At 46.0% G+C, this 24,934-nt stretch overlaps 1 long non-coding RNA gene across 1 annotated transcript; it reads left to right on the top strand.

Annotated features, from left to right (window-relative positions):
* The first annotated feature begins 18,346 nt into the window (after positions 1-18,346).
* LOC142244337 (uncharacterized) lies at positions 18,347-20,819 on the top strand. The gene is made up of 3 exons (XR_012724512.1): positions 18,347-18,433; positions 20,152-20,214; positions 20,765-20,819. It is a non-coding gene; the product is annotated as an uncharacterized LOC142244337 (long non-coding RNA).
* The last annotated feature ends 4,115 nt before the right edge of the window (positions 20,820-24,934 follow it).

Below are 24,934 nucleotides of genomic sequence, written 5' to 3'. Positions count from 1 at the left end.
ATGACATTGTCACCGAGCCTCACCTGAAGGTACGCCTGAAGCCATACCGGGTGCCGGAGGCTCGAACACAAGCCATATCAGAGGAAGTGAAGACAATGCTACGCCTGGGGGTCATCGAAAAATCCCGGAGTGAATGGGCTAGTCCCATTGTCCTAATACCAAAACCCGATGGCTCCTTAATGTTCTGCAATGACTTTAGGAGATTGAACAAAATATCCAAGTTCGATCTCTACCCCATGCCCCGGGTGGATGAGCTGATTGATAGGCTGGGACAGGCGCGATATTTCACCACGCTCGCCCTGACCAAGGGGTATTGGCAGGTGCCACTGACGGAGTCCGCCAAGGAGAAAACCGCTTTTGTTACGCCGGAGGGTCTCTTCCACTATGTTGTCTTGCCTTTTGGGTTACATGGCGCTCCGGCCACGTTCCAGAGGCTGATGGACTTGGTGCTGGAACCCCACCAGGCGTATGCATCAGTGTACCTTGATGACATCATTATTTACAGCTCTGAGTGGCAGACCCACTTGGAACAGGTACAAGCGGTGGTGACCGCGCTCCGAACAGCCGGATTGACAGCCAATCCCAAGAAATGTGCGTTGGGGCTCACGGAAGCCCGCTACTTGGGCTACGTAATAGGCCAAGGAGTGATTAAGCCCCAAATTAACAAAGTTGAGGCGATCCAGAAGTGGCCTAGACCCCTGACCACGAAGCAGGTTAGGGCCTTCCTGGGTATCGTGGGGTACTACAGGAGGTTTGTAAAAAATTTTGCGGGACTATCAGCCCCCTTGACGGACCTTCTCAAAGGCAAGAAGTCCGTCATGGTGCGCTGGACTCCGCAGGCCGAGGACTCCTTCCGGGCCCTGAAGGGGGTCCTGTGCGGACAGCCCGTTCTTGTCAACCCTGATTTCCGGAAGGAGTTCATAGTACAGACTGACGCCTCTGAGGTCGGCCTGGGGGCAGTGCTTTCTCAGGTGGTTCAGGGGGAGGAACACCCCGTCACCTTCTTAAGTAGGAAGCTCACCCCTCCCGAGCGGAATTATAGCGTAGTGGAGAAGGAGTGCCTGGCGATCAAGTGGGCCTTGGAGTCCCTACGCTATTACCTGCAGGGACGACAGTTTCGCTTGGTGACGGATCACTCTCCGCTGGTCTAGATGAGGTCCGCCAAGGAACGAAATGCCCGGGTTACCCGGTGGTTCCTTTCTCTGCAGAACTTCTGGTTTACGGTTGAACACCGGGCTGGTAGGTTGCAGGGCAACGCCGATGCCTTGTCCCGCGGCCCGTGTTTGATGGCGGGAGTTCAACCCCGCACGCTTGAACTGAGGGGGGGGGGTATGTGAGACTGTGACCGGGGTTATCTATGACGGCCGGTACGTCTCGCCCCGGTTGTGCTCCCTCCATGTATAGAAAGCAACTCCACTCCAGGGTTAATGCTGGTTCCCTGCAGGCTGAAAGGAGGGTTAAAAGGAAACAGGAACATGGGCGTGGAGCCCTAGTGTGAGGGAGTGAACACAACTCCCTGAGTTTCTGCCAGGGGAACACATGTGTATTGTTTTTGGACTTTTGGTTTGTGTAATAAACCGTGTGCTGTGACCATTGGTTCCTGGATCCCGTGTCTTCTGCCGTGCAGCCGACCACGTTATATATATATATATAGTGCTGTGCAAATTAATTGGGACAAAGCATTTTTTAAGTAAAATTGTAAGTTGGTTACCAGTCAATGATTCAAACCAGTTTTAACTGCTTTGAAAAGGGAAATGTGGAAGAAAAAGGAAAACAAACACCAAGAACTGATAAAACACTTATCAGAAATAGTAAAATTAATGCAAGAAAAACAAGTAAAGACCTCCGAAGAGACTTGTTCGCTGCAGGTATTGATTTGAGCAATTCAACTGTACGGCGCAGGCTTCTGGAAGTTGGTCGGAGGGCAGCAAAGCCAGTAAAGAAACAACTTCTGACGTCTCCAATTAAGGCAAAATGACTCGCATGGGCAAAAAAATATACATTTTGGACAACTAGGCAGTAGAAAAAGGTAATTTTCAGTGATGAAACCCATCATTTTTGTTCAAGGGTACAGAGCAAGTGTTGTTAGAAGAAGCAAAAATGAACCATTACGAGCTGATCATATTCAAGTAACTGTAAAACACCCTCAAAAACAGATGTTTTGGAGATTTTTTACAGCTGATGGTACAGGGAGCGTATTTCCTGTTGATGGTATGATGAATTCATCCAAATACATAGACGTTTTAAAACGTTTTATTATGACATTCATGCGTAAATTTGAAGGGGCATTCCAACAAGATTTGGCTCCATGCCACTATTCCAAGTGTGTGAAGAAATTCCTGGAAGAAAATAAAGTAAAAGTGGTGGACTGGCCTGGCAATTCACCAGACTTACATCCTATAGAAAATTTGTGGAGCATTGTGAAGAGATGTCTTGGCAAAATGGACTGTACAACCAAAGAACGCATGATACACAGTGCCATACAAGTGTGGTTCCATGATGAAGAATTGAAGAATTTAAGCAACAACTTGGTAGAATCCATGCCAAAAGGCATTGAAAATTTAATATCTGCTAAAGGAGGACATGTTTCTTACTAAAATTGGTATGTAACAGTGCATTATAACATGTTATAATTAAATATTCAAAAATGTGTTTTTTTTGCTTTGTCATACTTTTATCTATCAAATGAGTTGCATAATGCATAGAAAATATAGTCCAGACATTGACTAGGTTCGAAATAATGATTTATACTTGAAATAATAATTTTCTTCTTCAAACTTTGCTTTGTCAAAGAATGCTCCCTTTGCAGCAATTACAGCTTTGCAGACCTTTGGCATGCTAGCTGTTCATTTGCTGAGGTAATCTGGACATATTTCACCCCATGCTTCCAGAAGCCCCTCCCAAAAGTTGGATTGGCTTGATGGGCACTTTTTGCATACCATAGGGTCAAGCTGCTCCCACAATAGCTCAATAGGGTTGAGATGTGGTGACTGGTCTGGCCTCTCCATTACAGATAGAATACCAGCTGCCTGCTTCTTCCCTAAATGGTTCATACATAATTTGGAGGTGTGCTTTGGGTAAATTGTTGGCGTGTGGATCACTAAGTGTGGATCTATAAGTGTGCAGAAAATGAATTAGGCCAGAAAATCTGATTATGCACTTATTCATTCATCATCATCTCTACTCTCCATCATCTAATTATCGTGTCTGCTCTCTTCACAGGTATGTCTGCCAACTACTCATCTTTTCCATGAATTGCCTTTCCTTGTGTACCCTGCTTTCTATGCAATTGGTTTGTCTGCCAACTGCTCATCTTTTGCATGAATTGCCTTTCCTTGTGTACCCTGCTTTCTGTGCAATTGTTATGTCTGTCAACTACTCATCTTTTCCATGAATAGCCTTTCCTTGTGTACCCTGCTTTCTGTGCAATTGGTATGTCTGCCAACTACTCATCTTTTCCATGAATTGCCTTTCCTTGTGTACCCTGCTTTCTATGCAATTGGTATGTCTGCCAACTACTCATGTTTTCCATAAATTGCCTTTCTTTGTGTACCCTGCTTTCTGTGCAATTGGTATGTCTGCCAACTACTCATGTTTTCCATAAATTGCCTTTCTTTGTGTACCCTGCTTTCTGTGCAATTGGTATGTCTGCCAACTACTCATCTTTTCCATGAATTGCCTTTCCTTGTGTACCCTGCTTTCTATGCAATTGGTATGTCTGCCAACTACTCATCTTTTCCATGAATTGCCTTTCCTTGTGTACCCTGCTTTCTATGCAATTGGTATGTCTGCCAACTACTCATGTTTTCCATAAATTGCCTTTCTTTGTGTACCCTGCTTTCTGTGCAATTGGTATGTCTGCCAACTACTCATGTTTTCCATAAATTGCCTTCCTTTGTGTACCCTGCTTTCTGTGCAATTGGTATGTCTGCCAACTACTCATCTTTTCCATGAATTGCCTTTCCTTGTGTACCCTGCTTTCTATGCAATTGGTATGTCTGCCAACTACTCATGTTTTCCATAAATTGCCTTTCTTTGTGTACCCTGCTTTCTGTGCAATTGGTATGTCTGCCAACTACTCATCTTTTTTATGAATTGCCTTTCCTTGTGTACCCTGATTTCTGTGCAATTGGTATGTCTGTAAGTGACCACTCTATGAACCTCCATTCTCACTTTTCTTTATGACCCCCTGTTATCTCTGCCTATGCTATCCATCAGCTGGGTTCAGCTTTGATATAAGCAATTAAGAAGAGCACCAGCCCCTCCTTTCTGTGATCCACCTGAGTGCCTTGCTAACACTATATATCTGTACCACACTGTCGGCCCGAGACACTGTCGGCGTGTGGATCACTAAGTGTGGATCTATAAGTGTGCAGAAAATGAATTAGGCCAGAACTGGGCTGAAAGGGACCGTAAGGTAACTGGATACATAGTCAAAGTAAACAATGTTTCAGTGTGTTTTTACTTTCACCCCTATAATACTTCACTTTCTTTTTTCCCCTCTAATCCCTACACTCAGTAATGAGCTATTCATCTCTCCCTCCATCCTCCCCACCTATCTCACCCTCTCCTCTGATCTGTTCCTCCACTTTTCACCCTGTGTCTTCAGACACACACGGCCACCTCATGGCCTCTTCTGCTCCCACCTACTAACACTCTCTCTGCTTCTCCTCACTGCTGGGGACATCTCCCCAAATCTTGGCCCTCCTCACCACATCCCTATTGTTACATCTAACTGCCATCCAAACTTTAAAGCAGGCTTTACACGCTACGACATCGCTAGCAATTGCTAGCGATATCGAGTGTGTACGCACCCGCCCCCGTCGTGTGTGCGATATCGTGTGGTCGCTGCCGTAGCGCACTTACCTGGTCGGCGATGTCGCTGTGACTGCCAAGCAATCCCTCCCTCAAGGGGGAGGGACGTTCGGCATCACAGCCACATCACCGCAACGTCACTAAGCGGCCGGCCAATCAAAGTGGAGGGGCGGAGATGAGCAGGACGTAACATCCCGCCCACCTCCTTCCTTCCGCATTGCGGCCGGCGGCAGGTAAGGAGACGTTCCTCGCTCTTGCGGTGTGACACACAGCGATGTGTGCTGCCGCAGGAGCGACGAACAACATCAGTAATCAACCATTACCGATTTTTGGTTTTGGAACGACCTCTCCATGGTGAACGATTTTCACCATTTTTGAGGTCGCTTAAGGTCGCTGGTAAGTGTCACATGCTGCGATATCGTTAATGACGCCGGATGTGCGTCACTAACAACGTGACCCCGACGATAAAACATTAACGATATCGTAGCGTGTAAAGCCCCCTTAAGGCCTCTTCTCCACTAGCGTTTTATAAATCACAGCGATACTCGGCTCAATATGTGAGTCGAGTATCCTGCGTGTGATCTGCGTGTAATATACGTACAGTGTGTGTTTTTTTCCTCACATAGCATCCGTATGAAATGTGAGCGTCATGTGAGTGCTATGTGAGTTTTTAGATAAGCAGTGTAGGGCTGGCTATGGGAGAAATCTCCTGTAAAACCAGTCCTGGCCACGGTTACCTGCACTGAGCTCCAGAGCTGTAACCTGAGCTCCAGTCTTCTGCCTGATCTGTCTGCAGCTGTGCTGACCTGACCAGCAATCGCCGGCGAATCCATCACTCGGCGCTCTCTGTTCAGGCTGATCTCTGGAGCTCAGGGGACAGCTCCGGGGTTCAGTGCATGTAACCGCGGCCAGCACTGGTTTTACTGGAGATTCCTCCGGTAGCCAGTCTGACGCGGTATGCAAGTGTCAGGATCCGTGTGACATGCGTATGCCACCCGGATTCTGACTTGCATGGGGGTGAGAGAGCTGAGAATCACATCAAATCGCAGCATGCTGCGATTTCAAGGACAGCCCGTGTATCGTCTGAGAAAAACAGGGAAATGGAGACAGCATCATTAGAAACCATTTGCAAGATTGCAATCCGTTTCTCAATGCGATGGAATTAGGAGAGAAAAAACGCTAATGGAGAAGAGGCCTAAGGCCGGCTTTCCACTTGCGTTTAACTCACACGAGTGCAATGCGAGAAATTCTCGCATTGCACTCGGACCCATGTTAATCAATGAGGCAGCTCCCATCTGCTATTTTTTTCTCAGTCCAAATTGGACTGAGAAAAAAATCGCAGCATGCTGCGTTTTGATGAGTTTCTCACGCAAGTCACTCCAATGCAAGTCTATGGGTGCATGAAAATAAACGGATGTCACACGGACGGCACACACACCATCCTAGTGACATCCATTTTTATAAATACATTTATCGCATGTTGCAGAAAACACTGCAAATGAGTGAGGTCTGTCAATGTCGGTCAATCTCTGTCTCTGTCTGTCAGTCTCTCTGTCTCCCTGTCGTCGGTCTCTATCTCTCTCTTTCTGTCTATCCCTCTCCCCCTCTCTCTCATACTCACCGATCCCCGATCACCAGCGCGGCGCTGCACGGCTGTCACAAAGCTCAGGTGGCTATTTCTCTTTTGAAAAAGCCGGCCGATCATTAATCCATCTAGTATTCACTGCTTTCCCTGCCCACCATCGCCTATGATTGGTTGCAGTTAGACACGCCCCCACATTGAGTGACAGCTGTCTCACTGCAACCAATCACATCCGCCGGTGGGCGGGTCTATATGCAGTAAATTAAATAAATAAATAATTTTAAAAACCGGCGTGCGGTTCCCCCCAATTTTCATACCAGCCAAGGTAAAGCCATACGGCTGGAGGCTGGTATTGTCAGGATGGGGAGCGCCACGTTATGGGGAGACCCCACCCTAAAAATATCAGCCAGCAGCCGCCCGGAATTGCCGAATCCATTAGATGCAAATTGCCCTGGTGCGGTGGCAATCGGGGTAATAAGGAGTTAATGGCAGCAGCCCATAGCTGCCATTAAGTCCTAGGTTAATCATGGCTGGCATCTCCCCGAGATGCCTTCCATGATTAACCTGTAAGTTAAAGAAAATAAAGACATACACCCAAAAATCATTTATTTGAAATAAATGACAAAAAAAAACCACCCTCTTTCACCACTTTATTCAAGTCCCCAAATACCCCTCTAGGTCCAACGTAATCCACAGATGATCCACGACGCTTTCAGCTCTGCTGCATCAGAAGCTGACAGAGAGCGGTAACAGACCACGACTGCTCTCTGCGAGCTCCCCGCAACAACTGAAGTGAGTCGCGCTATCAGCGGTGCCGTCACTCAGGTTACCCACGGCCACCGCTCTCAGCAGAAGCACTTCAGCTGTGGCCATGGATAACCTCAGTGACGGCACCGCTGATGGCGCAGATCAATACAGTCACTCAGGGGATTTGCGGTCACCGGTGAGATCTACACTAGTGACCGAAATTCAGGCCATGACACACAGACAGAGTCGCGGGATGACAATGAAGTCGGGTGAAGTTCATCCGACTTCATTCTGATCGCGCGGCTCTGTCTGTGTCTGCTGTCAGCGGCCATTCAGCTCTGCTACATGGCTTTGTCTGTGTCTGCTGTCAGCGGCCATATAGCAGAGCTGAATGGCAGATGACATAGCTGCTGAGAATAAAAATGGATCACATACGTATCAAACACGGATTGCACACGGACTACAATCAATTGAAAAATCACAGACTCGCATTGCTGTTGCATTGCACACTGATCATAACGTGAACAGAGCTCATGCTACTTTCTAGCATGAGACTCGGACCGATTTTACACACACAAGTGTGATTCCAGCCTAAGGCCTCTTCTCCACTACCGTTTTTTTCATGCAAATTCCCTCGCATTGAGAAACGGTTTGCAATCTTGCAAATGGTTTCTAATGATGCTGTCTCCATTTCCCCTTTTTTTCCAGACGATACACAAGCTCTCCTTGAAATCGCAGCATGCTGCGATTTGATGCGATTCTCAGCTCTCTCACCCCCATGCAAGTCAGAATCCGGGTGGCATGCGCATGTCACACGGATCCTGACACTTGCATACCGTGTCAGACTGGCTACCGGAGGAATCTCCTGTAAAACCAGTCCTGGCCACGGTTACCTGCACTGAACCCCGAGCTGTCCCCTGAGCTCCAGAGTGCAGCCTGAACAGTGAGCGCCGAGTGATGGATTCCCCGGCGATTGCTGTTCAGGTCAGCACAGCTGCAGACAGATCAGGCAGATGCTGGAGCTCAGGTTACAGCTCTGGAGCTCAGTGCAGGTAACCGCGGCCAGGACTAGTTTTACAGGAGTTTTCTCCCGTAGCCAGTCCTACACTGCTTACCTAAAAACTCACATAGCACTCGCATGACGCTCACATGTCATACTGATGCTATGTGAGGAAAAAAAACACACAATGTACGCATATCACACGCAGATCACACGCAGGATACTCGACTCACATTTTGAGCCGAGTATCGCTGTGATTTTTTACACGCAAGTGGAGAAGAGCCCTTAGGCCTCTTCTCCACTAGCGTTTTTTCCTGCAAATTCCCTCGCATTGAAAAACGGTTTGCAATCTTGCAAATCGTTTCAAATGAGGCTGTCTCCATTTCCCTGTTTTTCTCAGACGATACACGGGCTCTCCTTGAAATCGCAGCATGCTGCGATTTGATGCGATTCTCAGTTCTCTCACCCCCATGCAAGTCAGAATCCGGGTGGCATGCGCATGTCACACGGATCCTGACACTTGCATAATGGGTCAGCCTGGCTACCGGAGAAATCTCCTGTAAAACCAGTCCTGGCCGCGGTTACATGCACTGAACCCCGAAGCTGTCACCTGAGCTCCAGAGTGCAGCCTGAACAGCGAGCGCCGAGTGACTGATTCCCCGGCGATTGCTGTTCAGGTCAGCACAGCTGCAAACAGATCAGGCAGACGCTGGAGCTCAGGTTACAGCTCTGGAGCTGAGTGCAGGTAACCGCGGCCAGGACTGGTTTTACAGGAGATTTCTCCCGTAGCCAGTCCTACGCTGCTTACCTAAAAACTCACATAGCACTCGCATGACGCTCACATGTCATACGGATGCTATGTGAGGAAAAAAAACACACACCGTACGCAGATCACATGCAGATCACACGCAGGATACTCGACTCACATTTTGAACCGAGTATTGCTGTGATTAAAAAAACGCCAGTGGACAAGAGGCCTTAGGGCTTTTCTCCACTGGCGTGTAAAAAATCACAGCGATACTCGGCTCAAAATGTGAGTCGAGTATCCTGCGTGTGATCTGCGTGTGATCTGCTTACGGTGTGTGTTTTTTTCCTCACATAGCATCCGTATGACATGTGAGCATCATGCGAGTGCTATGTGAGTTTTTAGGTAAGCAGCGTAGGACTGGCTACGGAGAAATCTCCTGTAAAACCAGTCCTGGCCGCGGTTACCTGCACTGAGCTCCGGAGCTGTAACCTGAGATCCAGAGATCTGCCTGATCTGTTTGCAGCTGTGCTGACCTGAACAGCAATCGCCGGGGAATCAATCACTCGGCGCTCGCTATTCAGGCTGCAGTCTGGAGCTCAGGTGACAGCTCCGGAGTTCAGTGCATGTAACCGCGGCCAGGACTGGTTTTACTGGAGATTCCTCCGGTAGCCAGTCTGACGCGGTATGCAAGTGTCAGGATCCATGTGACATGCGCATGCCACCCGGATTCTGACTTTTTTCTCACCCCCATAGGATTGCATGGGGGTGAGAGAGCTGAGAATCGCATCAAATCGCAGCATGTTGCAATTTCAAGGAGAGCCCGTGTAGAGTCTGAAAACAACAGGGAAATGGAGACTGCATCATATGAAACCCTTTGACAGATTGCAATCCGTTTTTCCATGCAATGGAATTTGGAGAAAAAAAACGCCAGTGGAGAAGAGCCCTTACACTAATTTCCGCAACCCTTCTAACCTTATACCCATTCACCCAGCCCCCGTTCCCCCAGTCCCACTAACAAGAGCTCTATGGAACGCTCACTCTGTGTACAATAAACTTTCCTACATCCATACATTTCATCACTAATAAAATTTCCTTCCTCGTCATCACAAAAACCTGGCTCACCCCCTCTGATACTGCCTCTCCTGCTGCACTTTCTTATGGTGGTCTCCAACTCTCTCACACCCCCCGCCCCAGTAACAAGCATAGTGGAGGAGTTGGTTTACTCCTGTCTGACCAATGCTCCTTTACACCAATTCCACTACCACCCTCGGTTACTCTCCCCTCTTTTGAGGTGCACTTCGTACGCATCTACTCCCCTTGCAACCTCCAACTGGCTGTCATTTATCGCCCCCCAGGGCGAGCCACTGCCTTTTTTGACCATTTCACTACCTGGCTACTACATCTCCTTTCCACCGACATCCCCACCATCATCATGGGTGACTTTAACATCCCCATTGACACCTCTCACTGATTTGTCTATAAACTTCTAACACTCACTTCCTCCTTCGGCCTCACTCAATGGTCCTCTGCAGCTACTCACAAAGATGGCCACATGCTGGACATCATCTTCACTCGCCTTTGTTCCTTATCTAACCTCTCTAATGCGTCTTTCCCCCTGTCTGACCACAACCTACTCACATTCTCTTCCCTCTCTTCTCCATGTACAGAACCCCCCCTCCACAAGCTTTCACCCCCCCCGCAGAAATCTCACCTTGACTTACACTCACTTTCTCAGGCTCTTTTCCCTCTTGCAGACATTGCTTCTTCAAACAATGCAGATGCTGCTGCCACTTTATACAACACCACCATCTCTGCAGCTCTCGAATCAGCTGCCCCCCTCAGACACACCAAGACCCACACAATCAACAGGCAACCCTGGCACATGAGTCAGACTAAAGAATTGAGACGGGCTTCCAGAATTGCTGAGCGCAGATGGAAGAGGTCTCATTCCACTGAGCCCTTCGTTACATACAAACAAGCTCTCACCACTTTCAAGTCTGCAGTCACTGCTGCAAAACAAACCTACTTCTCATCCCTCATATCCTCTATATCGCACAACCCTAAACAACTATTCAACACTTTCAATTCTCTCCTCCGTTCCCCGGCTCCACCTCTGTCTCCTCTCATCTCAGCTGAGGACTGCCTCTTTCTTCAAGCAGAAGATTGACAACATCAGAGCAAGCTTTGGCCCACAATCACCACAGCCACTCCTAACAAATGCTCAGCCTTCTTCCTCCAAATCCAGCTTCTCCACCATGACAGAAGATCATCTTTCCATTCTACTCTCAAGATCACATCTCACAACCTGCCTGCTTTATCCACTCCCATCACACCTCATCCCCAATCTCACCACAGTCCTCCTCCCGACCCTAACCCATCTCTTCAACCTATCACTAACTACTGGTGTATTCCATTCATGCTTTAAACATGCCTCAATTACACCCATCCTCAAAAAGCCCTCCCTTGACCCTTCCTCTGTGTCAAACTATCACCCCATATCACTTCTCCCCTATGCCTCAAAACTACTGGAACAGCATGTCCATCTTGAACTGTCCTCACACCTCTCTTCCTGCTCTCTCTTTGACTGGTTACAATCTGGCTTCCGACCCCATCATTCCACTGAAACTGCCCTGACCAAAGTCACTAACAACCTACTAACCGCAAAAGCCAAGCGACACTTCTCTGTCCTCCTCCTACTGGACCTGTCCTCTGCCTTTGACGCAGTAGACCACTCCCTTCTATTACAAATTCTTTCATCTCTGGGCATCACAGAATTGGCACTATCTTGGATCTCCTCATACTTATCCAACCGAACTTTCAACGTCTCCCACTCTCACACCACTTCCTCATCTCGCCCTTTATCTGTCTGGGTCCCCCAAGGTTCAGTTCTTGGACCCCTGCTGTTCTCCATTTACACCTTTGGCCTGGGACAGCTCCTAGAGTCCCACGGCTTTCAGTATCATCTCTATGCTGATGATACGCAGATCTACCTCTCTGGACCTGACATCACCTCCCTACTAACCAGAATCCCACAATGTCTGTCTGCTATTTCATCCTTTTTCTCTGCTCGATTCCTAAAACTGAACATGGACAAAACAGAATTCATTGTCTTTCCTCCTCCTCACTCAACCCCCCCAACTGACATATCCATCAATGTCTATTGCTGCTCACTTTCCCCAGTGCCACGCGCTCGCTGCCTGGGAGTAATCCTAGACTCTGATCTCTCTTTCAAGCCACACATCCAAGCCCTTTTCACCTCCTGCCGCCTCCAACTCAAAAATATTTCCCGGATCCGTACATTCCTTTACCAAGAAGCTGCAAAAACCCTAGTACATGCCCTTATTATCTCCCTCCTAGATTATTGCAACCTCCTGCTCTGTGGCCTCCATTCTAACAGTCTCGCACCCCTACAATCTATTCTAAACTATGCTGCCCGGCTAATCCACCTGTCCCCCCGCTACTCCCCGACCTCTCCTCTCTGCCAATCCCTTCACTGGCTTCCCATTGCCCAACGACTCCAGTTCAAAACACTTACCATGACATACAAAGCCATCCACAACCTGTCTCCTCCTTACTTACATCTGTGACCTAGTCTCCTGGTACTTACCTGCACGTAACCTTCGATCCTCACAAGATCTCCTTCTCTACTCCCCTCTCATTTCCTCTTCCCACCGTCGCATCCAAGATTTCTCCCATGTCTCACCCATACTCTGGAATCCTCTGCCACAACACATCAGACTCTTGCCTACCTTGGCAAGCTTCCAAAGGAACCTGAAGACCCACCTCTTCCAACAAGCCTACAACCTGCCGTAACCCTCAGTCTGATACAGTGCCGCACAATCAGCTCTACCCTAACCTACTGTATCCTCACCTATCCCTCGTAGACTGCTTTCTCCTCCTGTACCTGTCTGTGTCTTGTATTGTTTATGATTATTGTACTTGTCCCTATTATGTACCCCCCTTTCACATGTAAAGCGCCATGGAATTGATGGCGCTATAATAATAAATAATAATAATAATAATAATAATTGTCCTGTTGTATGATGACATTGGCTCCAATCAAGCGTTGTTCACAGGGTGTAGCATGGCGTTGCAAAATGGAGTGATAGCCTTCCTTATTCAAAATCGCTTTTACCTTGTACAAATCTCCCACTTTACCAGCAGCAAAACAACCCCAGACCATCACATTACCTCCACCATGCTTGACAGATGGCGTCAGGCACTCTCAAACTAGAGACTCTAATCTACTTGTCTTGTTGCTAGGTTGTGCAGCGGGGCCTCCCACTTCTTTTTCTACTCTGGTTAGAGCCTGTTTGTGCTATCCTCTGAAGGGAATAGTACACACCGTTGTAGGAAATCGTCAGTTTCTTGGCAATTTTTCACATGGAATATCCTTCATTTCTAAGAACAAGATATTGCATTAAAAAACAGACGTTTGCAGCTAGAATAGTCATTTACCACATTAACAGAAGTATAGTGTATTTCTGTTTAACCCCTTTACAACCGCCGATACGCCTTTTAACGGCGGTAAATAAGGGTACTTTTTCCGATCCGCCGCTTTTTAACGGCGGTCGGAAAAAAGGGTCTAGCGCCCCCCAGAGTCAGAAAATTTCCGGGGTCTCAGCTGCCGGGGGTAGCTGAGACCCTGGAGATCATGATTCGGGCCGGTTTTTCCGGTCCCCGCTCACCTGATGACCGGTATACACCGTATACCGATCATCAAGTTATAGTAAATGACCGCGCCGGTAAAAAATGATTTATCTCCCATCTGGCATGATCAAACATGCCAGATGGGAGATAAATCTTTTTCCCGGTTCCCTCCGGTCCCCCGGTGTCCCCAAAGTGCCCCCCCCGACCCCCAACCCCCTCCCGAAAATCCAAGATGGCCGCGCGCACCGGCGATCACAGCAGCGCGCCGGCCGCATTTCCACTGTTCCTATGGTTTCTGTCGTATGTGCCATAACACATACGACAGAAACCTGCTCCCTAGGCCCTGCCGGGTCCCCCCCTTCCCCCCCCCCTGGTGTTCCCCGGTGTCCCCCGGTGTCATACATACCTGTCGCAGCTCTGATCCCCCGCGGCCCCCTCCTCCGGCTCCTTCACAGCAGACTCCGGTCACATGAGCAGAGCGCAGCTGTCAGCTTCCTGTGTTCAGGACGCTGGCTGCTCGCACTCTGCAGCTGTGACCCAGGGAGGGTGGGTGCAGATTCTTTGCACCCACTCTCCTCAAATGGAGGGTATGCCCTCCTAGAAAATGGGGGATACGTTCCCTGAACGTGTCCCCCATATTCTAGAAGGTCCAGAGTCGACGTGGGACGTCCAAATGGATTATTGTGGATTTTTTTTTTTCTTTTCAATAAATTGGTCAATCAGGGAATGTTTTGGGGAGTGTTTTTTCAAATAAATTTTTTTTTGTTGTCAATTTTTTTTTTATTACTGTCAATTAGTTATGTCGGGTATCTGATAGACGCCGTGACATAACTAATTGCTGGGCTTGATGCCAGGTGACATTACACACCTGGTATCAACCCCATTCATTACCCCGTTAGCCAACGCACCAGGGCGCGGGATGAGCTGGGGCGAAGCGCCAGAATTGGCGCATCTAATGGATGCGCCACTTCTGGGGCGGCTGCGGCCTGCTATTTTTAGGCTGGGAAGAGTCCAATAACCGTGGCTCTTCCTATCCTGAGAATACCAGACCCCAGCTGTCAGCTTCACCTTGGCTGGTGATCTAATTTGGGGGGACCCCACGTTTGTTTTTTTTTTTTAATTATTTATTTATAAATAATTAAAAAAAAAACAGCTTGGGGAGCCCTCCAAATTGATCACCAGCCAAGGTGAAGCTGTCAGCTGTGGTTTGCAGGCTACAGCTGTCTGCTTTACCCTAGCTGGCTATCAAAAATAGGGGGGACCCCACGTCATTTATTTTAATTCTTTTTTTTTTTTTGGGCTAAATACAAGGCTAGGCATCCTTTAGTGTCACATGAAAGGCACTAAAGGGCGCCAGCTTAGAATATGCAGGGGGGTGGGACGTTATATATGTTTGACATCTATCCATTCATCCATTGTAGCATTTTACGCTGTGTGCCCACAATCAGGGTTTGCAACGTTTTGGGCGCAGAGTGTTTTCCCTGCGTCCATAACGCTGCGTTGTGCAGTAGAAGCACAGTGGCAGGATTTTTAGAAATCCCGTGCCCACTGTGTTTCTTTTCTCCGCAGCATAAATCGACCTGTGGCGCAGCTTCCCGAGCCTCAGGATGTCAATTTATGCTGCGGAGATGAGTGTTCTTTGCAGGTAGAATAGAACTAAAGTCCACAGCAGCCTGAACCCAAATCGTGGGCATGGGCAGCTGCGTTCTCCCGTGGACAACACTCACATTTCTGCAGGAGGCTGACACTGGGTACTAGACGCCGTGTCGCTGGATCATGGCCACATAGCCTAAAGGCTACTTTACACGCTGCGATATCGGTCCCGATATCGCTAGCGTGGGTACCCGCCCCCATCTGTTGTGCGACACGGGCAATCGCTGCCCGTGCCGCACAACATCGCGCAGATGCGTCACACATACTTACCTGCCCGGCGACGTCGCTGTGACCGGCAAACCGCCTCCTTTCTAAGGGGGCGGTCCGTGTGGCGTCACAGTGACGTCACTGAGCGGCCGCCCAATAGAAGCGGAGGGGCGGAGATGAGTGGCCGGAACATCCCGCCCACCTCCTTCCTTCCTCATAGCGGCCGGGAGGCAGGTAAGGAGAGGTTCCTCGATCCTGCGGCGTCACACATAGCGATGCAAAATCGCTCATCGGTGTCACACGCAGCAACATTGCTAATGCGGCCGGATGTGCGTCACCAATTCCGTGACCCTAACGACTCCGCATTAGCGATGTCGCAGCGTGTAAAGCCCCCTTAACAGTGAGAAATTTTTTGCTACAGCAACAGTTTTGTGAAGTACCTGTGGATTCAAAATGTTTACTATACTCCTGAATAAAATCCTTGAGGGGTCCAGTTTCCAAAATGAGGTCACTTGTGGGGGGTTTCTGATGTATAGGTGCCCAAGGGGCCCTGCTAATGTGACATGGTGCGCGCAATTTACTTCAACTTTTCCAAAATTCAAATGGTGCTCCTTCCATTCCAAGCCCTCCCATTTATCCAAACAAAGGTTTTTGGCCACATGTGTGGTATCCCTGCGCTCACAAGAAATTAGATAACAACCTGTGGGGTACACGTTTTGTTGTTGCCTCTTGAAAAAGTGAAAAATGTGTCGCTAAATCAACATTTTTGTGAAAAAAATGAAAATTTCAATATGGCAACCTAAGCTTATCAAATTCTGTGAAGTATTCGTGGATTCAAAATGCTCAATATACACCTAGATTAAAGCCTTGAGGGGTCTTATTTCCAGAATGGGGTCACTTGTGGGGGACCTCCACTGCTTAGGCACCTCAGGGGTTCTCCTAATGCAACATGGCGTCCGCTATTGATTCCAGCCAATTTTGCAGTCAAATTGCACTCCTTCTCTTCTGAGCCCTGTAGTGTGCCCAAACAGTTGATTTCCACCACATACAAGATATCAACAAACTCAGGAGAAATTGCGCAATAAATTTCATGGTGATTTTTTTCCTGTTACCCTTGTGAAAAAAAAAGCTACCTGGTTGAAGTAACAATTTTGTGGTAAAATTTTATTTTTTTATTTTCATGGCTCAACGTTATAAACTTCTGTAAAGCACCTGGGGGTTCAGGGTACTCACCAAACATCAAGATAAATTCCTTGAGGGGCCTAGTTTCCAATATGGGGTCACTTGTGGTGTTTTTTTGCTGTTTACGTACCTTAGGGGTCCTCCAAATGCGACATGGTGCCCGCAATCTTTTTCAGCCAAATTTCCTTTCCAAAATTCAAATATTGCTCCTTCCGTTCCAAGCCCTCCCATTTCTCCAAACAAAGGTTTCAGACCACAAGTGAGGTATCACCGCGCTCATAAAAAAGTGGGTAACAAACATTGGGGTCACATTTTTGGAATTACCTCTTGAAAAAGTGAAAAAATTGATGCTAAAGCAACATTTTTGAGAAAAAAATGAAAATTTTCAATGTGACAACGTAACGTTATCAAAATCTGTGAAGTACCTGTGGATCCAAAATGCTCACTATACCCCTAGATAGAAGCCTTAAGGGGTCTAGTTTCCAAAATGGTGTCACTTGTAATGGGTTTCTGCTGTTTAGGTACCTTGGCGGACATGTAAATGCAACATGGTGCCCGCAATCTATTTCAGCCAAATTTGCTTTCCAAAATTCAAATATTGCTCCTTCTGTTCCGAGCCCTCCCATTTGTCCAAACAAAGGTTTCTGACCACATGTGGGGTATTGGCGCGTTCATAAGAAAGTGGGTAACAAGTTTTGGGGTTCATTTTGTTGTGTTATTTCTTCTAAAAGTGAATAAATTTGGGGTAGAGCAACATTTTAGGTAAAATTTTATTTTTTGCTTTTTTTCATTCCACTTTGCTTTAGTTCCTGTGAAGCACCTGAAGGGTTAATAAACTTCTTGGATGTGGTTTTGAGTACTTTGAGGCGTGCTGTTTTGAGAATGGTGTCACTTTTAGGTATTTTCTGTCACTTAGGCCTCTCAAAGTCACTTCAAATGTGATGTGGTCCCTAAAAAAATGGTTTTGTGAATTTTGTTGAAAAAATGGGAAATTGCTGATGAACTTTGACCCCTTCTAACTTCCTAACCCCAAAACATTTTGTTTCAGAAATTGCGCTAATGTAAAGTAGACATGTGGGAAATGTTATTTATTAACTGTTTTGTGTGACATAACTCTCTGGGTTAAGGGCATAAAAATTAAAAGTTTGAAAATTGCAAAATTTTCAAAATTTTCATCAAATTTCCGATTTTTTCACAAATAAAAGCAAAAAATATCATTCTAAATTTATAACTATCATGAAGTACAATATGTCACGAAAAAACAATGTCAGAATCACCGGGATCCGTTGAAGCGTTCCAGAGTTATGACCTCATAAAGTGACACTGGTCAGAATTGCAAAAAATGGCCTGGTCATTAAGTACAAAACTGGCTTCGTCCTTAAGGGGTTAATTTAATGTTAGCTTAATTGAAAAAAATGTACTTTTCTTTCAAAAATAAGAAAATATTTAAGTGACCCTAAACTTTTGAACTGTAGTGTATATTTATATATGTATATGGGGGTATGTATATATTTTTCTTTTCAGTAACGTCAAAAGCTTTGTGAACAATTGTAGTTCACTTCATTTTGATGACAATTGTAATCTTGATGAGGTTTCAAATCGTTGGTGAAACAGTGGGGATGTAAACAAGAGTGCAGCTTGTAATAATGTCCTCTCTGTTTGTTCTTCGGCTCTGCACTGAGTGTACTTGAGCCAGGTTACAGATTCCGGTCATGCGCTGTCTTGGCTGTTTACTTGCCAGCTTCAGATGTGCTTTGTGCATGACCAGAACAGCAGGAGTCTTGTGAGCATGCACAGTGTGTGTCTGAAGCCGATAAGCAAGCACTGGGATAACAAGGCTGCATGAATGGTAAGCGCACACGCACGGGATCTCAAATCGCTGCAGTGACATCGCTCATGTAAATCCATGGTATCATGCCCACAGGGGCATGATACCATGGAAAGCATGCAAACGCCCACGGGATGATGCAACACCCAGGCGACTAGACCCTTACCTATTTACATACAGAACATTTAAGCTCTAAAACTTTTTTTTATAAAATCATATTACAACACAGGGATGGGCAGGAAGGGGTTTCTAGGCCACACATCACCATGCCTGTAGGTCAGATTGCATATGGGACCCAACAGGACATACTTAAGGACATACTGTGAGCTGTAAGTTCATGTGATAAAATTGTAAAAGGGGCTGACCTGACACTGACATTTATCACTGTACTAATCTTGGTGCTGTATTCATGGACTGATGGTAATGTTTCCATGTACTGATGATACTTCTGGTGCTGTATTCAAGTACTGATAGTGATCATGTACTGATGGGCGCTCTGGTGATTTATTTCTGTACTGATATTGCTTATGGTGATGCATTTATGTACCGTTGGTGGTTGTGGTGATGTATTTTTGTACTTTCAAATATCATAATATTCGACTATGTTAATTAAATATTGTGTCATCTGACAAATTGAGGATTACTTCATCTGTATTTATGTTAGGGGAATTAATTATAAAAGTAAGCACGGTAGCATGTCAAATCCTAACAGCATGTAAGATACTCACTATTAGGATTTGGATCTGCTTGCCTATTCCAGCAATCATTACACAAGCACTCATGCAATTTTCCTACTTAGTCACATGCCAACTAGCTTCTCTTTCTGCTTCTCATAATGAAGCAGGGGCTGTAGTTTTTCACTGAACATTAAGAAAATTAGGAAGAGGCTAGTTGGCGTAAGAGTGTAAGTATGGAAAATGGTTTTGTTTTGCATCCAGTTCTGGAAATTCTCTATATAAGGAAAAGTAGAGCAGATAGAAGAAGCAAGTCAATTGCAAACTTGCATATTTGCATGCTTTCTAACTACATCATTTTAATAACATGAGAATACCTCTTTGAAAAATTCATATGTAACTAAAATAGGTACAAATGAAGATGTCAACTTACCCTGCAAGTAACAAACCTCCTCACAGCTCAGTCACTTTAAAAAAATAGCAAAGATATTGTTCAAATAATAGGGGTGGCCCAAAAATAACCACCGTCATTAAAAAAGCTTTTTATTTTGCAATAGTAGTGAAACCTGGAAAAAACTTAGTTTACTTTTGTATCATTGCACTGACAAAACAGAATGCATTCAACATGACTGTGATTTTAATTTTACTCACTTATATACTGCTATTAATTACTCAGCATTATTGATGTCCCCACTGAGGCCCACAATCTATTTTCACTATCAGTATGTCTTTGGAGAGGAGGAAGAATCCAGAGAGCCTGCAAACATGTGGCACACAAATAAAACTCATTGCAGATGTTGTGCTTGGTGGGATTTGAACCCAGATGCAGATTTCCTGAAAGAACAGTAAGAGTCTAAAATACCCCCAGTGGTTAGTGTGAAAATTGCAAGATTTCTCTTTAGTATGTTTAATACAAAATATGATATGGAAAAAAAAACATTGCCATATTTTTTTTTATAAAATACATTTATTACAAAATTCTGATTATTGAAAATGATCATATTAACATAATTCACAAACGGTTTTACTGATGTGCTATATTTAAACCTTTTTATTTTATTACAGGGGTTTTCTGGTAAACAAGGTCATTCAGGACAACCTGGACCTAAAGGAGATGCAGGTGAAAAGGTGAATTGCTCAACGGATGTGTTTCCTATATGATATGCTCTTCTACAGACGTAGCATTTTTTATGTCTTTTTATATACGTGTATTTTTGTGTGGGAAAAAAATATAATGTTTTACATTACCAGCAAAGTCAATGAGATTTCTAAAATTTTATTGACATTATGTATTTTTGCTTCTGTTTTTACCTGTGGTGCAAAGTTCACATCTCAATTCTTCCAAAATGTTTACTGCATTTTGGTACATTGAGATTAAAATGGCTTATCAAAATTCACATTAAAAACACATAAAAATAAAGCAAAAAAAAAACCCACATAAAAATGCACCAAAATGTGTGTAATTTATGCTGCAGTTTTCTGGCCATATCCTGCAGTTTTTATGCAAAAAAAAGAATACATCAAAAATGCAATGTGTGAACATGCCGTTAAAATGCATTTTAAATATAACTGCATAAATGCAACGCCACATAATGTTATGGTCAGTTCTGAACTTGTTTTTTTGCAGAGTTTTTTGTAAAGTGACAAATCTATTGCTTCTTTTTTGCATGTAATATAGGGTCCTCCTGGCTACAGAGGGAACATCGGATTTCCTGGAATAAAAGGATCAAAAGTGAGTTAACATGAAGTTTTATTATTGTTGGAAGAGAATATACTGTACATATGAGAAGAACATGTGACGAATTGCTTCATAAAATTATGTAATATAGATGATGGTTGATTAAGGAAATTAACTTTACTTTTTACTGTAAACACATTGGACAATGAAATGTATATACACTGAACTAATTACATTGCTGAATAGGGAAGTAAAAGGCAAGCTTACTTACCAGTCTGTATTTTTCAAAAATTACATGTGTAAATTGATATGGTAAAAATTCTGGACTGCTTCCACATTTCTTGAGATTCTGAGAACGTTGTTTTTTATTTTTTTTAACACATTGTACATGATGTTGGTGGAAGAGGCGTACTGCCAATGACAGCAGTTCACACAGCCATTATGGGGCTCATGAGTCTAGGGCACCTGGTGCCAGCACCAACACCGGGCTCCCCACACCCAGCATCACACTTTCAACTGCATCAGCATCGCTGAAACCGATACAGTTGACAACAATGATGAAAGGGGGAGCGCTCCCCTGCACTCCCTCCTTCATCATTCTCCCACTGAGTCTCTGATCTGACAGCTCAGGGTAAGGCAGGCTTTGCACGTTCCGACATCGCAAGCCGATGCTGCGATGTCGCACGCGATAGTCCCTGCCCCTGTCGCAGCAGCGATATCTTGTGATTCCTGGCGTAGCGAACATTATCGCTACGCCAGCTTCACATGCACTCACCTGTCCTGTGACGTTGCTCTGGCCGGCGTCCCGCCTCCTCCCCTTACCCAGCATCACACTTTCAACTGCATCAGCATCGCTGAAACCGATACAGTTGACAACAATAATGAAAGGGGGAGCGCTCCCCTGCACTCCCTCCTTCATCATTCTCCCACTGAGTCTCTGATCTGACAGCTCAGGGTAAGGCAGGCTTTGCACGTTCCGACATCGCAAGCCGATGCTGCGATGTCGCACGCGATAGTCCCTGCCCCTGTCGCAGCAGCGATATCTTGTGATTCCTGGCGTAGCGAACATTATCGCTACGCCAGCTTCACATGCACTCACCTGTCCTGCGACGTTGCTCTGGCCGGCGTCCTGCCTCCTTCCTAAGGGCGCGGGTCGTACAACGTCAGAGCGACGTCACACGGCAGGCGGCCAATCAAAGCGGAGGGGCGGAGATGAGCAGAATGTAAACATCCCACCCACCTTCTTCCTTCCGTATAGCCGGCGGCGGCAGGTAAGGTGATATTCCTCACTCCTGCGGCTTTACACACAGCGATGTGTGCTGCCGCAGGAACCTGGAACAACATCGTACCTGTCGCGGCAGCGTAATTTTGAAAAAGTCGGAGCCTACACCAATGATACGATAACAACGCTTTTTTCGCTCGTTAATCGTATCATCTAGGATTTACACACTGCGATGTCGAAAGTGACGTCGGATGTGCGTCACTTTCGATTTGACCCCACCGACATCGCACGTGCGATGTTGCAACGTGCAAAGCCGCCCTAAGGCTGGAGTCACACTAGCGTATGGCATCCGATGTGAGATGCTAATGACCCCCGGCTCAGGCTCTGCTGCGAGCGTGAGCTGAGTGTCATGTGACTGTGTCCCTATCTTGCAATCGGGTCACAGCTGTGAAGCTGAAGGCGGGCGCTGCAGAGGAGAGGGAGGGGCTAATCCCCCCCATCTCCTGCATTGTCAACCTGTGCGTATATCACACTGCTTTGGGTTAATATCCAAGTGCAGTCCGATGTATCTCTTGCACCTATTCACTTGAATGAGTGCGAGTGATACGACTGTAGCAGAAAATCGCACTGCTCTCCCTCATTGCCTAACATAGGTCCGAGTGCAATGTGAGATTTTCTCACATTGCACTCGTCCGTTTTTCACGCCCCTTACCCTAAGGGGTGAAATGACATCACTTCATTGTGCCTGCTGTGCAGAGCAGTGAAGAAATAGCTCCAGAATGCCAAGAGTGGAGCAGTGGGGGATCAAGGAGAGGTGAGATTTTTTTTTTATTTATTTTTTTTTATTATAATCAGTGAGTACACAATAGCCATAACACTACATGGATGACTATCGACTGTGCATTCAACTATGTTGTGGATTATAGGCTGTGCATTAAATACAGTACCTTGGGAAAGTATTTACCCCTCTTGGCATGTTCCGTATTTTGTTGCTACCTCACAACTTGAAATTTCACTGGGTTTTTTTTAGGGTTTGCATCGGTTAATGTAAACAGCATGCCTACAACTGTGAACATTTCATTTTCTTTTTATTTTGAAGCAAGCAACAAATAGGAAAGAATAACTGAAAACCTCAGTGTGCAGAACTATTCACCCCCTAATGTCAATACATTGTAGAGCCTTCTTTTGTATCAATTACACATGAAAGTCGCTTTGGATAAGTCTCTATGAGTTTTCCACATCTTGCCACTTTGATTTTTGCCCATTCCTCAAGGCAATCTTCAGCAATCTTCAAGTCTGACCACAGACCCTTAATTGGAATAGGTCTGGGCTTTGACTAGGCAATGACAATACATTTACACGTTTCCACTTAGGGCTGCTTCTCACTTGCGAGTTTCTCGCAGTAGAGCAATGCGAGAAAAACTCGCATTGGAATCGGACACATGTTAGTCAATGATTCAGCTCGCATTTGCGATTTTTTTCTCAGTCCAAATCGGACTGAGAAAAAAATCGCAGCATGCTGCTTTTTTGTGAGTTTCTACTGCGAGTTTCTCCAATGCAAGTCTATGGGAGCGTGTAAATAATCAGATGTCACGGGACAGCACTCACACCATCCTAGTGACATCCGATTTTCTAAATACATTTCTCGCATGTTTCCTAAAACACTGGAAACGAGTGATGTCTCACAATGTCTGTCAATCACTATTCTCTGTCAGTCGGTCTCTCCCTCTCGGTCTCTATTCTCTCTCTGTCGGTCCGTCACTATCTCTGTCCCTCTCTCACAGTCTGTCGGTCAGTTTCCCCTCCTTTCTCATACTCACCGTTCCCCGATCCCCGGCGCGGCGCTGCACGGCATTCACACTGCTGCGGCGGCTTTTACTATTTTGAAAAAGCCAGCCGCTCACTAAACAATCTCGTATTCCCTGCTTTCCCCGCCCACAGGCGCCTATGATTGGTTGCAGTGAGACACGCCCCCACGCTGAGTGACAGGTGTCTCACTGCACCCAATCACAGCAGCCGGTGGGCGTGTGTATACTGTGCAGTGAAATAAATAATTAAATAATTTAAAAAACCGGCGTGCGGTCCCCCCCAATTTTAATACCAGCCAAATAAAGCCATACGGCTGAAGGCTGGTATTCTCAGGATGGGGAGCCCCCCAGCCTAGCAATATCAGTCAGCAGCCGCCCAGAATTGCCGCATACATTATATGCGACAGTTCTGGGACTGTACCCGGCTCTTCCCGATTTGCCCTGGTGCGTTGGCAAATCGGGGTAATAAGGAGTTAATGGCAGCCCATAGCTGCCACTAAATCCTAGATTAATCATGTCAGGCGTTTTCCCGAGATACCTTCCATGATTCCATGATTAATCTGTAAATTACAGTAAATAAACACACACACCCGAAAAATCCTTTATTAGAAATAAAAAACACAACCAAATTCCCTCATTACCAATTTAATAAGCCACACAGCAACTGAGGTGAGTAGCGCGATCTGCTGAGGTGTCACTGAGATTAATCGCGGCCACCGCTGGATCCAGTGGCGGCCACCGGGTAACCTCAGTGGCAGTTCAGCTGATCGCGCTACTCACCTCAGTTGCTGCGTGGAGGTGACAGGAGCGGCGGTGTCTGCTGCAGCTCCTGTCACCTTCATGCTGGAAGCGGCGCTGGAGATCCATGGATTACGCCGGACATGGAGGGCTTTTTGGGGCTTATTAAATTGGTAATGAGGGAATTTGTTTGTGTTTTTTATTTCTAATAAAGGATTTTTTCAGGTGTGTGTGTTTATTTACTGTAATTTACAGATTAATCATGGAAGGTATCTCGGGGAGATGCCTGACATGATTAATCTAGGAGTTATTGGCAGCTATGGGCTGCCATTAACTCCTTATTACCCCGATTTGCCAACGCACCAGGGCAAATCGGGAAGAGCCGGGTACAGTCCCAGAACT

This window comes from Anomaloglossus baeobatrachus, chromosome 6 (assembly GCF_048569485.1).
Source record: "Anomaloglossus baeobatrachus isolate aAnoBae1 chromosome 6, aAnoBae1.hap1, whole genome shotgun sequence".
Lineage (NCBI taxonomy): Eukaryota > Metazoa > Chordata > Amphibia > Anura > Aromobatidae > Anomaloglossus > Anomaloglossus baeobatrachus.
The sequence above is the reverse complement of the archived record's forward strand: the minus strand, read 5'-3'. Positions and strand labels throughout refer to the sequence as shown.